Below are 10,775 nucleotides of genomic sequence, written 5' to 3'. Positions count from 1 at the left end.
GAGTAGTGGTTAAACTCCTGGAACTGTGGGGTATACATTGTTATCTCACATGGGTAAGAAGATCCATTTCACACATACACATGCATGCGCTCATGCACCCCCCCCCCCCACACACACACACAATTACATATGTGTCTATTTCTAAAAGAAGATATAGGTTCATAGGTAGGTACCAGGCTATCGGCCCAAGGGCTTAAGTAAGCCTAGCCAACAAGGATCCCTGGCTTACGCCAACCAAGAAAGCTGATTTCCTGTGCCACTGTCAATTAGAGCCACAGAAGTGATCCCTGGGGTGTATTTCCTATTTCCCATCCACTCATCAAGATTTTACTTGAAGAGTGCTAATGAATAACTTTGCTTGACATAGATGGGTAGCTTGTTCCAGTGTATAGGAAGTCTCTGGGACAGGAATATATCCCTGCAGCATGTCCTGTTTATTGTGGTGACAAGGTTTAGGTCCCTAGAGCGTGTAGCTCGGAGGGATTGGGATTTCTTTAGGTGTAGCATGTCCAACAGCTCTGGGTTTAACATAGCTTTATATGTTAGGCAGAGATCTCCTTGGAGTAGGTGATATGCTACAGAGTAAAGCTGGTGTTTTTTGAGATGGTCAGTGTAGGGCATCTGTTTGAGGCCAATAATCCTCTTTGTGAGGTGCTTCTGTGGCCTTTCCAGCTGCTGTAGATGTCTTGTGATGTACATTCCAAAAGGGGCATTGTACTCTATAGTGGGTCTAATGAGTGCCAAGTAGAGGGGACCAGTTGCCTCTTTTTTCCTGGATGAGAACCCTTTTATGATGAGGTGTGCCACATAGAAGGATTTCCTGACTACTGTGGCAATGTGATTATCAAAAGAGAGACTACTGTCCACCTGGTTCCCAAAGTCTCTTATCACACATTTGGTGTTAAGTAGACTGCCATTTATGTGGTAGTTCATGGGTACAGAGTTTTTACCAAAGGGGATGACAATGCATTTTTTGGCATTGAGCTTGAAGCCATGCCTCTGACACCAGTCATCTGTCTCAGTAAGGTCCTTCTGTAGGATGTCCACATCATTTGGGGACTCAACGATGGCTCCTAGTTTGCAGTCATCTGCGAACTTCATTAGCCAGAGGCCTTCTGTGTTAGCCTGTACTTCAGAGAAGTAGATACCAAACAGGACAGGTCCCAGGAATGAACTCTGCGATACTCCACTTGTCACTGGTTTGAAGTCAGATTTGGAGTCTGCAACTTTTACAGTGTGAGTTCTGTTAGTGAGCCAGTTGGCAACCCATCTTGTGACATAGGGATTTATACCTAGTTTAGTGAGTTTAACTATAATTCCAGAATGGGGAATGGTGCTGAAAGCCTTGGTGAGGTCAAGATAGGCTGTGTGAACCACCTTACCTTTGTCTAAGGCTTTGATGACTGCCTCAAAGAAGTCGATTAGGTTCAGAAGGCATGATCTGCCTTTCACAAACCCGAACTGGGTGGGGTCCAGAGTTTGGAGGTTATCAATGTCTTTCTTTATGAGTTCCACGATGATACGTTCCATGGCCTTAAAGACCAGGCTCGTCAGACTAATAGGGCAATAGTTCCCAGGATCAGTGGTGGCTCCCCCTTTGTGGAGTGGCATAACTGTTGCTGTGCGCCATTCAGTAGGCACAAAGCCTGATGTGAGACTATGATTGAACATGGTGCTTAGGTGGGGAGCCAGTTCATTCTGAAGTTCATGTAAAACACAGCCTGGGATGTTGTCTGGTCCCATGGATGCTGTGTTTTTGGTTTTAGAGAGTGCAGCTTTTACCTGCATAGCTGTGATTACAGGGAATCTGCATTCTTCCTGTATAGATATGGGCTCTTTAGTGGGTGAGAGGGGGGTAAAGTTAGCACTGAACCTATCTGCCAGGATGTTGGCAATATCAGTTGGTTCTGTAATTTTCATGCCGTTGTGCTATAATTCAGAGCAGATCTGGGTGTTGCCATTGAGATTCTTGACATAGCTACAGAATGCTTTTTTGGTTGCCCTTAGAATCAATGGCGATTTTGTTTTTGTAGCTAGCTTTGCAGGATCTTATAAGGGATCTCAGCTTCTTACTGAAGCTGACTGGGGAGCTCCTCCATTCATGGGATTTTACTCTCTTTTGCAACATTTTCTTCCTTCTGTTGTAGAATTTGTTTATGGCAAAGGGCCACCAGATTGGCTTCCTTTTTTTTTGGAGGATACCATCTTGGTTCTGTTTTAGATAGCATGATCCATGCACTCGTGTAAGTGCTTATAGAGTTCATTTGTGTAGGATTCAGCAGTCATAACTGTATTATCCATCTGCATGGGTGTCATGAAGTTTGCCACTTCTGTCTTAAGAAGCATGAAGTTGACTTTGGAGAAATTTTTTACCATGGTTTCCTTAATGGTGGGTGGGAGCGGGATGCAGATATCTAGGGTGATTAACTTATGGTCAGATCTGACCAACGAGGAGTTGACTTCAGATGTGGAACTCCGGTCACTCATGTTGCCAATGACTAGGTCTAGGATATTGTTGCCCCTGGTGGGGTTGTGGATAAGTTGATCCAGGGCACTGGAATTTATGAATTCCAGAAATAGTTGAGCGAAGGAGTTGGTACATCAGTAGTTTTAACAGGTAATGGTGGGGTAGTTGAAATCGCCCATTATTAGGGTGTTTGGTTGAACCCTAATATTTTCCAGTATATCAAGAAAAGAGGAATGGGAAATCTGGGGCATGGTGGGGGATCTGTAGCAAGCTACAATTTGGATTGCAGTTTTGCCCGGAGTTAGTTGCACTTGGATATCCTTGGATGCATTATGCTGCGCAACTAGCCTGGATGTGTGGATATAGGTTCATAGGTTCATAGGTTGGTACTAGGCTATCTGCCCTAGGGCCTATACAAGCCTAGCCATAACAATTCCCTGGCTATTTCTTCCCACACTGTTTACTTCCCTGGACCCCTGTCTAGCAGGGTGACGAACGTGATCCCCGGGGTGAATTTTCTTTCTCCCATCCAATCATCAAGGTTCCTTTTGAAGAAGGCCAAAGAGGTGCTCTGCTTGACATGTATGGGCAATCTATTCCAGAGTCTGGGGAGTCTCTGGGTCAGGAACCTATCCCTGCAGCATGTTTGTTTATTTTGATGACAAGATTTAGATCCTTGGAGCGTGTGGCTCTGAGGGACTGGGATTTCTTTAAGTGTAGCATGTCCAACAGCTCTGGGTTTGACATGGCCTTGTATGTTAAGCACAGATCGCCTTGGAGTAGACGATATGCGACAGAGTATAGCTGGAGTTTTTTAAGGTGGTCAGTATAGGTCACCTGCTTTAGGCCTGTGATTCTTTTAGTGAGGTATTTCTGAGGCCTTTCCAGTTGTTGCAGATGTCTTGAGAGGTACATACCAAATGGGGCGTTGTATTCTATAATGGGTTTCATGAGGGATGAGTACAGTGGGACAATGACCTCTTTTTTTCTGGATGAAAACCCCTTAGTGATGAGGTGTGCCACATAGAAGGATTTCCTGACTGTTGTGGCGATGTGGTTATTGAAGGTGAGACCACTGTCCACCTGTGTCCCTAAGTCTCTTATCACACTTGCGGTGTTTAGTGTACTGCCACCGATGTGATAATTTATGGGTACATGTTTTTTCCTAAAGGGGATAACTATACATTTCTTGGCATTGACCTTAAGCCCATGGCTCTGGCACCAAGCAGCTGTTTCTGTAAGGCCTTATTTATTAATTAATATGGACACAGCTCCACCTTTGGTGCTCTGGTCCAGGTTAGATGGCCAAAAAGTGTAGTATGAGTTATAGCCTGGTAATGCAGTGGTGCTCTCTAGAGCCTTGAACCAGGTCTCAGTCACTGCACAGATATTGATGTTCTCCATTTTAAGGAGTGCCTCGAGTGAGTGCATTTTGAGGTTTAGACTTCTAGCATTGAGTAGCATTACCCTCAGTTTTTGCTTGCCTGTTCCTGTTACGGTGGTGAATTTTTCATTTGAACCTTGCCTAAAAAAGGCACTATAGGGGCGGCAAGAACCTTGAACCAGTATCTGGAATCCCAGGGCAGACAGGTGCAGGACATCTCTGGCAAAGCATCATGGTCTGTCGACCATGTTGTCCCAGGCAGACAGATACAGAATCCCCTTAGAATGACACCATAAGCTTAGCCAATTGTTGAAGTCAATCATTTTGTCCTTGCACTGCTGTATCATTCTGGATGATGGCAGGATGCTACTCAAGGCTAGGGTCATACCTGCCTGGGCTACAAGATCAGAGAGCTCTTCCATGTCTCTTTTCATATAGTCCAGGGAGGTACATCTCAGGTTGTTCACACCAACATGAACAATGTCAGAGTCATATTCGTACTTGTTGTGGAGTGACCTGAGTATGTGGGTTATGCTGTGGATCCTGGCACCTGACAGGCAGCTGACAGTAACCTTCTCCTTGTTTAGCCTGGTGAGTGGGATATCAGTCTGCCTGACTATAGAGTCACCTATGACTAGTGTGTTGGGTACGTTGTTTTGCCTTATTGGCTGTGGTTGAGTGGCACACTGAGTCTGTGGGCTATGTGTCATTTGGGTTGTGTTGGGGGGTGGAGGTTGCTTGCATTTCTGCTTTGGAGGTCTCTGTTGCTTGAGCAGATTATTATTGAGAGTCTCTGCAAATGTTTGTGTATTTCAATGTGTGGATTTTGGTGGTGTAAGTTTAGTGGGACTATAAATAAACTGGGTAACCACAGAAAGATAGTCCAAAGACAAAAACAAAACTACCACAATCGCTTGATGTAAGAAAAGCACAAAACACTTTGTCCTTAGCTTTCATCCACTTTAATGAGCGTTAACTTCATCAGAATGATCATCTACCCCATCCAACATAATTTTATAACTCATTAAACAGTCACATGTTTCAAATCGATTAATATTTTCTGACATCAAGCGATTCTGGTAGTTTTGTTTTTGTCTTTAGTGCTTTTATTCAGTGATTTATTTAGTGATTTATTTAGTGGGACTATGTGATGAGTGTGGTGTGGTGCAAGTGTTTACCTTTTCCTCGACTGTCACGTTCAGTCTTTGTTGGAGAGAGCTTTACCTCCAGTTTGGCTAGATAAGTGCATCTCTCACAGGTTGTGGTGTTGGGTGGTAGGATAAGAGGGTTGTCTGTGTACATGAGGCAATTGCTACATTGCCTCAAGATGCCCAGATTCATCGCATAGACAGAAGAGAACACTGAGAGCTGACCCTTGGACATGCCTGAATAAAAAACTAAACTGTTTTTTATCACATCTGCCTTGGTTTACCCTGTGGATTTATTGGAACTTTTTTTGGATTTTATTTTTATTATTTTTTTTTATTTTACATTTGTTGACCGGGCTAGTCTAGCTGGATATATGTCCATTTTCAGTAGAGACCCAGGGAGAAAAGCTCCAGTAATTAAACACATTATATGAAGATAGACAATTCAAATAGTAAGGCATAAAATGAGGGCTAATTAATACACATATTACATAAAAAGTCATGGTAAATACAAAGTAAAATAGGCAAATGTCTTGAGAAAGAAAACTTATAGATTTTTTTTTTTTCCAAGGAGTATTTCATAAGACTGTGTGCATGTCATTAAGCGAGAGCTAACAAGGCTATACGGGGCAGAGATTGCAGGAATTTAGGAGGAAGAGAGGACAGGGAGGTGAAAAAGGAAGTTAATCTGGGTTGGTACAGGAGCAAAGCCAGTGTTTATTGAGATGAGTGTTCAGCTGCTTTTTGAAAAGTGGAAGGGAGGACAAAGACAGGATAACAGAGGGTAATTTGTTCCACATTTTGCCGACTGAGTTGGAAAAAAGGCAATCACCTGCAAAGTTATTGGGTTTGGTTGTATTAATCATTAGTTTGTTGGAAGAACATAGATGTTTCAGGTTTTTGTAAGGTGAAATGAGGCTAGAGAGTATAGGTGTTTTAGTTGGTTGGTAAAGGATTTTGTGAGCTATTAAGAGCTGCTGAAGTGTGAGTTGGTTCTGAAGTTCCAACCAGCCTAGTTTTCTTTGGTTCAGGCAGTGATGGGTTTTAAATGAGGATCCAGTTGCAAATCGAGCAATATTATGGTAGGAAGTTGCTAGTTTCTTAAGGTTGTTTTTGGAGAGATTAGTGTATATGGGGGAGGCATATAGTAGTGTAGAGATAAGGTCTGATCTGGCTAAGGTGGTCCTTGCTTCAGGTGAAAGGAAGGGTTTGATTCTATAAAGGGATCCGATTTTTTTATTAACTAATTTTATTGTGCTATTGATGTGAGTCTCAAAGCTGAGATTATTGTCAATGGTTATGCCTAATAGTTTAGTTGTTGTTTCAGGAGAGATGAGAGTGCAATCAATGGTAGAGAGAGTAAAGTTTAGTGGGGCAGATCTACGAGTAGGTGAGAACAATAGCAATTTAGTTTTCTTAGGGTTAAGGAGTTGACAACGATCAGAGAGCCATTGTTCAACAGTGTTAAAAGCTGTTTGAGTGATAGAGTGTAGTTCAGTTTGTGAATTATTGTTTTATTTACACTGGTATTCTGTTCCACTATGGCATTGTTTGTGTTTTTTCTGAATAAAAAACTACTTTCCTCTAAACAAGTGAGGAAAGTGAGTATAAGAGCTATTTTTCTCTAAGCGAGTGAGGAAAGTAAGTACAAAAACTGTTTTCCTCTAGGTAAAAAGGAAGGTTGAGTGCTGTAGAAATTTGTAGCTTAATTAGTACTAACAACAATTTCTGAACAGGTGCTGAGCACAAATAAGCAAATTCAAGTGCTAAAACTAAGAATTTGTACCTGGATCTTGTGGTAGATAGGCTACCTAGTGCTTATCACTCCCACTGATAAGTAACCAACACAGAAAGGCTTGGAGAGCTCAGAAGCTTACAAATAGTCCTGGATACAGCAAATCTATATTTGACTAGACTAGTTACAGGAAAAGTGGGAAACAAGCACAAATGCAGACTTTTAAACCAGAAAGTTGAATGAGATGAAAAAACTGCCCAATCAGCCAATAAACTACAATTTCTGGGCCAGAAACCACTCTTGTGGTAGATAGGCTACCTAGTGCTTAACACTCCCACTGATAAGCTAGAAGGCTTCCCTCCAACACAGAAAAAGGCTTTGGGGGCTCAGAAGCTTACAAACAGTCCTGGTTATAGCAAATTTGTATCTGGACTAGACTAGTTACAGGAATGGCAGGAAACAAGCTTAGACTTTTTTTTTCAAGGAAACTTTTGTGAAACTTCTCAAAAAAATGGTGACTTGATATCTTTAGCAACATCCTGACAAAGATTTTTGCTGGCTTAGTAAATCATTTTACTCCAATGCTTTTCATGTTTTACTTAGCATAAACCTTCAGGAGATCCTGAGGCACTCTGTTCCAGCTCTCCATTTCCCTGAAAAAAAGGCTTCATAAAGATGAGATATCAACAGTCAGAGCAGAAGAAGTTGGTGGAGATGCTAAAGGACAGTCTGAGCAGAAGAAGTTGGTGGAGATGCTGAAGGACAGTCTGAGCAGAAGAAGTTGGTGGAGATGCTGAAGGACAGTCTGAGCAGAAGAAGTTGGTGGAGATGCTGAAGGACATCTCATATATTCTCTGTTTATGAGCACCTTCATATTTAACCTGTCAAATATAACTGCCCTCCTCTATGCATATAATCTCAATTTAGCTTTATTAAAATAACTGTTGCCTTTGAGACATGTCTTCCTCAAGAATTGAAACCCATATTCCATGCTCTATTCCATTTAGTATCGCTGCCACAGCAGAATTCACTATCCAGTTGCCCTGATAAAGGTTTATTAATTTATAAAGGTCCCTTGTTATCTTGTGTGGAGTATTTCCTCCTATAATTGCACAGCTAAATGAAAAATATAGGTTTCAGAACTAAGAAGTTAAAAATCGCTGCAGAATGGCCATTTTTTTGTCTCAGATAAAAGACAAGAAGTGATCTAATTAGTACTGATTCCTTAATCAAAGTACGGTCCTCTTTTTATCAGTTATACTTGAGTAAACTCTCAAATGTAAGCTGCATTATTGGATGAATGCTGGAGCATAATGATTAACTGTTAATAAAAGACACGTTTATTCAGACTATATATTCAGATTACTTAATCTAGATATATATATATTTAGATTATTTCACCTAGAATGCTGGCTACATTTTGTCCATAATCTCAACACTCTTTATACAACACTTAAATTTGGAATCCATAGTTATAGTCATAATCACCTACCTTAATGCAAAGCCAGTATCAGGACACATCAAGATGTAAGTTTTGCTCCTGTTTTGCTTACATCAGTAACATGGTTTCCATTTTAAATTCATTAAACCATCATGAATTAGGTGACAGTATGAATACCTTTGATGACTAAACTGGTATTCTTCTGTGTCCCCCCTATTGGATGAATGCAGGTTTGCATATTAAATGACTTATATCTCTTCTGCTCAACTTTTCAATTGAATGTATGACTTCAGCTGAACATCATTATATTATCTGTGCAACTGGTAAAGCCTCCTGAAAAGGGTGTAGTTGTAATAGTCCTGCACAAGCTCACTGTCGCAGGAAACAAATGAAAGAACATATAAAAGAATGCATAAAGGAATGACTGAATTAATGAACAAATAAAGCCTTCTGCAGTCCCTGCAGACCCAATAATTTCAACTGTTGTTGTGTTAACTAAGCATAAGAAACTGGTCTTTCCAATCTGTCTTTCCTCAGATTGAAATCTACTTCTTTTAGGACTTTTAACTCGTACCAGTAAACATGCATTGATATTGTACTTCTGACCTTTGGAAGCAGGTGGAGTAGCCTTAGGTGAATACTGCTTCAGGGGTAAATGCTAGGCTAATTGCTTTGAAGGGCCATTTTAAGCCTAGCCAATAATGCAAGGTCATAATCAAACCCTGTGTCTTGTGCCTATGAGATGATGACATTAGCCATTATGTCAAACTGACTTAAGTATCCTTTTGTTTGTATTCACGCTTCCAAAATTAAACTGCAGACTGGCTGTGAAGCACAGGTAATACACCATACCTTAGCTGACATGTCTGATCCTCACTGTGTCAGCAATCATGCTCTTTGTTTTATATCCCTTTTCTCGTTATAATCACTGACCCTGCTTGCAATGACAACACTGTCATGCTTCTAAATGCCATGTGATGCCTGGTCTGTTTATTATGTATGATCTACGTGGGTGCTGTCTTACATACAAAACGTGTATTGTTGTTCTGAGTATACCCACCATGGGCTGAAACCCAACTAAAACTATTATATATCACAGGTACAGAGTTCCTGCCTTCTAAATTTTAGTGGAAGTACTTTTTGCCTTTAAAAAGTAACTATGCATAACTCCAACTATCCTTCTTATATTCTTAATCCTGCATCTCAAGTGGCATTTTTCAAATTCTAGCATAACTCTGTATAACGCCTACGTTAGTTCAGTTGTAGACCACAACAGTGTGGAGGGCATGACGTGGTCTTTAGAAGAAGTAAAAATTCTAAACATTTGAAAAATAAAGAAAATAGGCTAACAATTCTATATTAAATTCAACAGTATTTACTTAGCTTATTTCGGAATCATGGCTGAAATCCTATCCTGTGCTGAAACCTAGATATTTAAATACCTGACGACTGACAGGAAACATTTTTCCAGCTTTCTATAAAAAAAAATCATACAAATCAAGTGATCATATATGTGCAACAAAATAAGACCCCCGAATTATAAAACACAGAAAAAATGCATTTTTTCTTCTGCTCCACTTAGATTTCATAATTTTAAAATGAATACATCTCTAGTGAATAATTCCAGCTTTGGACAGTCACATTTCTTTCAAACATTTCCATTAAAGAAAGGTGTCATTCTAACCTGGAATGATTCATTATTTATTTATCACATAACAGCAGCATATAAATTTGGTTAACACAATGACAATTCTAAAGACTTCCTGTGACTGACAGATCCAGTGATGGATACTACAATAGGGATCCGCATACATTCTGTAAACAATGGCGATGCAGTCAGAGTTCAGGGATTTCTTTTGTTTGAAAGACAATACAGACATAATAATGCAGAGCAAAAATGTGTCCAATGAGCATTTTTATATATATCCTCTTTAAAGAAGACAGCAATCAAACTGACAGAAGTAACTAATCCACATAACTTGAGCAAACTCAATTTAATAGCATATCTAATGAAAGTATTTGCTTTATCACTCTAAATAAGTGGTCAGAAGGAAGCTATGTGGCCAGTCTTGTCTGTTTGGATAAGAGTGTCCGTTGAAAAGTGTCCCCTTCCAGTCTTTAAATACACATTCCTTTCCACCAGTCTCACCCTGCCTTAGCCTTGTCCTCTGATTAATAAACAATGGTTAGGGTCTGACTCACATATTTGTGTACTTTACTTCAAATGATACACAAAACCAAGTGTTTTCTATCAATTAAATTTGTAATCTGCACTGAAACTCACATCAGCGAGGTCCTAACTACTTCTTAAAAAAGAGTCAACATTCATTTTTATACTTCTAAGAGACAAAGCATATTTAAAACCTCTATTTTGCACTTAACGCAATTTCTTTCTTTATTTTAATGTCAAACTTCTCCATCCTGTGTTTTAAAAACAACGGCCAATGTCTACAACCATGGCCATAATACCTGCATCTGGTACACAAGCATTTTACAATCAAAAGCCCTATGCAGTTTACAAAACACTGAATTGTTGGCCATCTATAGAACCACATATGAAGGCCACAAACAGAATAAATCTGCTTGTCATAATTTCCAAA

The sequence above is a fragment of the Protopterus annectens genome, chromosome 11.part0 (assembly GCF_019279795.1).
Source record: "Protopterus annectens isolate FY-2018-M chromosome 11.part0, PAN1.0, whole genome shotgun sequence".
Taxonomy (NCBI): domain Eukaryota; kingdom Metazoa; phylum Chordata; order Ceratodontiformes; family Protopteridae; genus Protopterus; species Protopterus annectens.
This window is presented reverse-complemented; position numbering follows the sequence as displayed.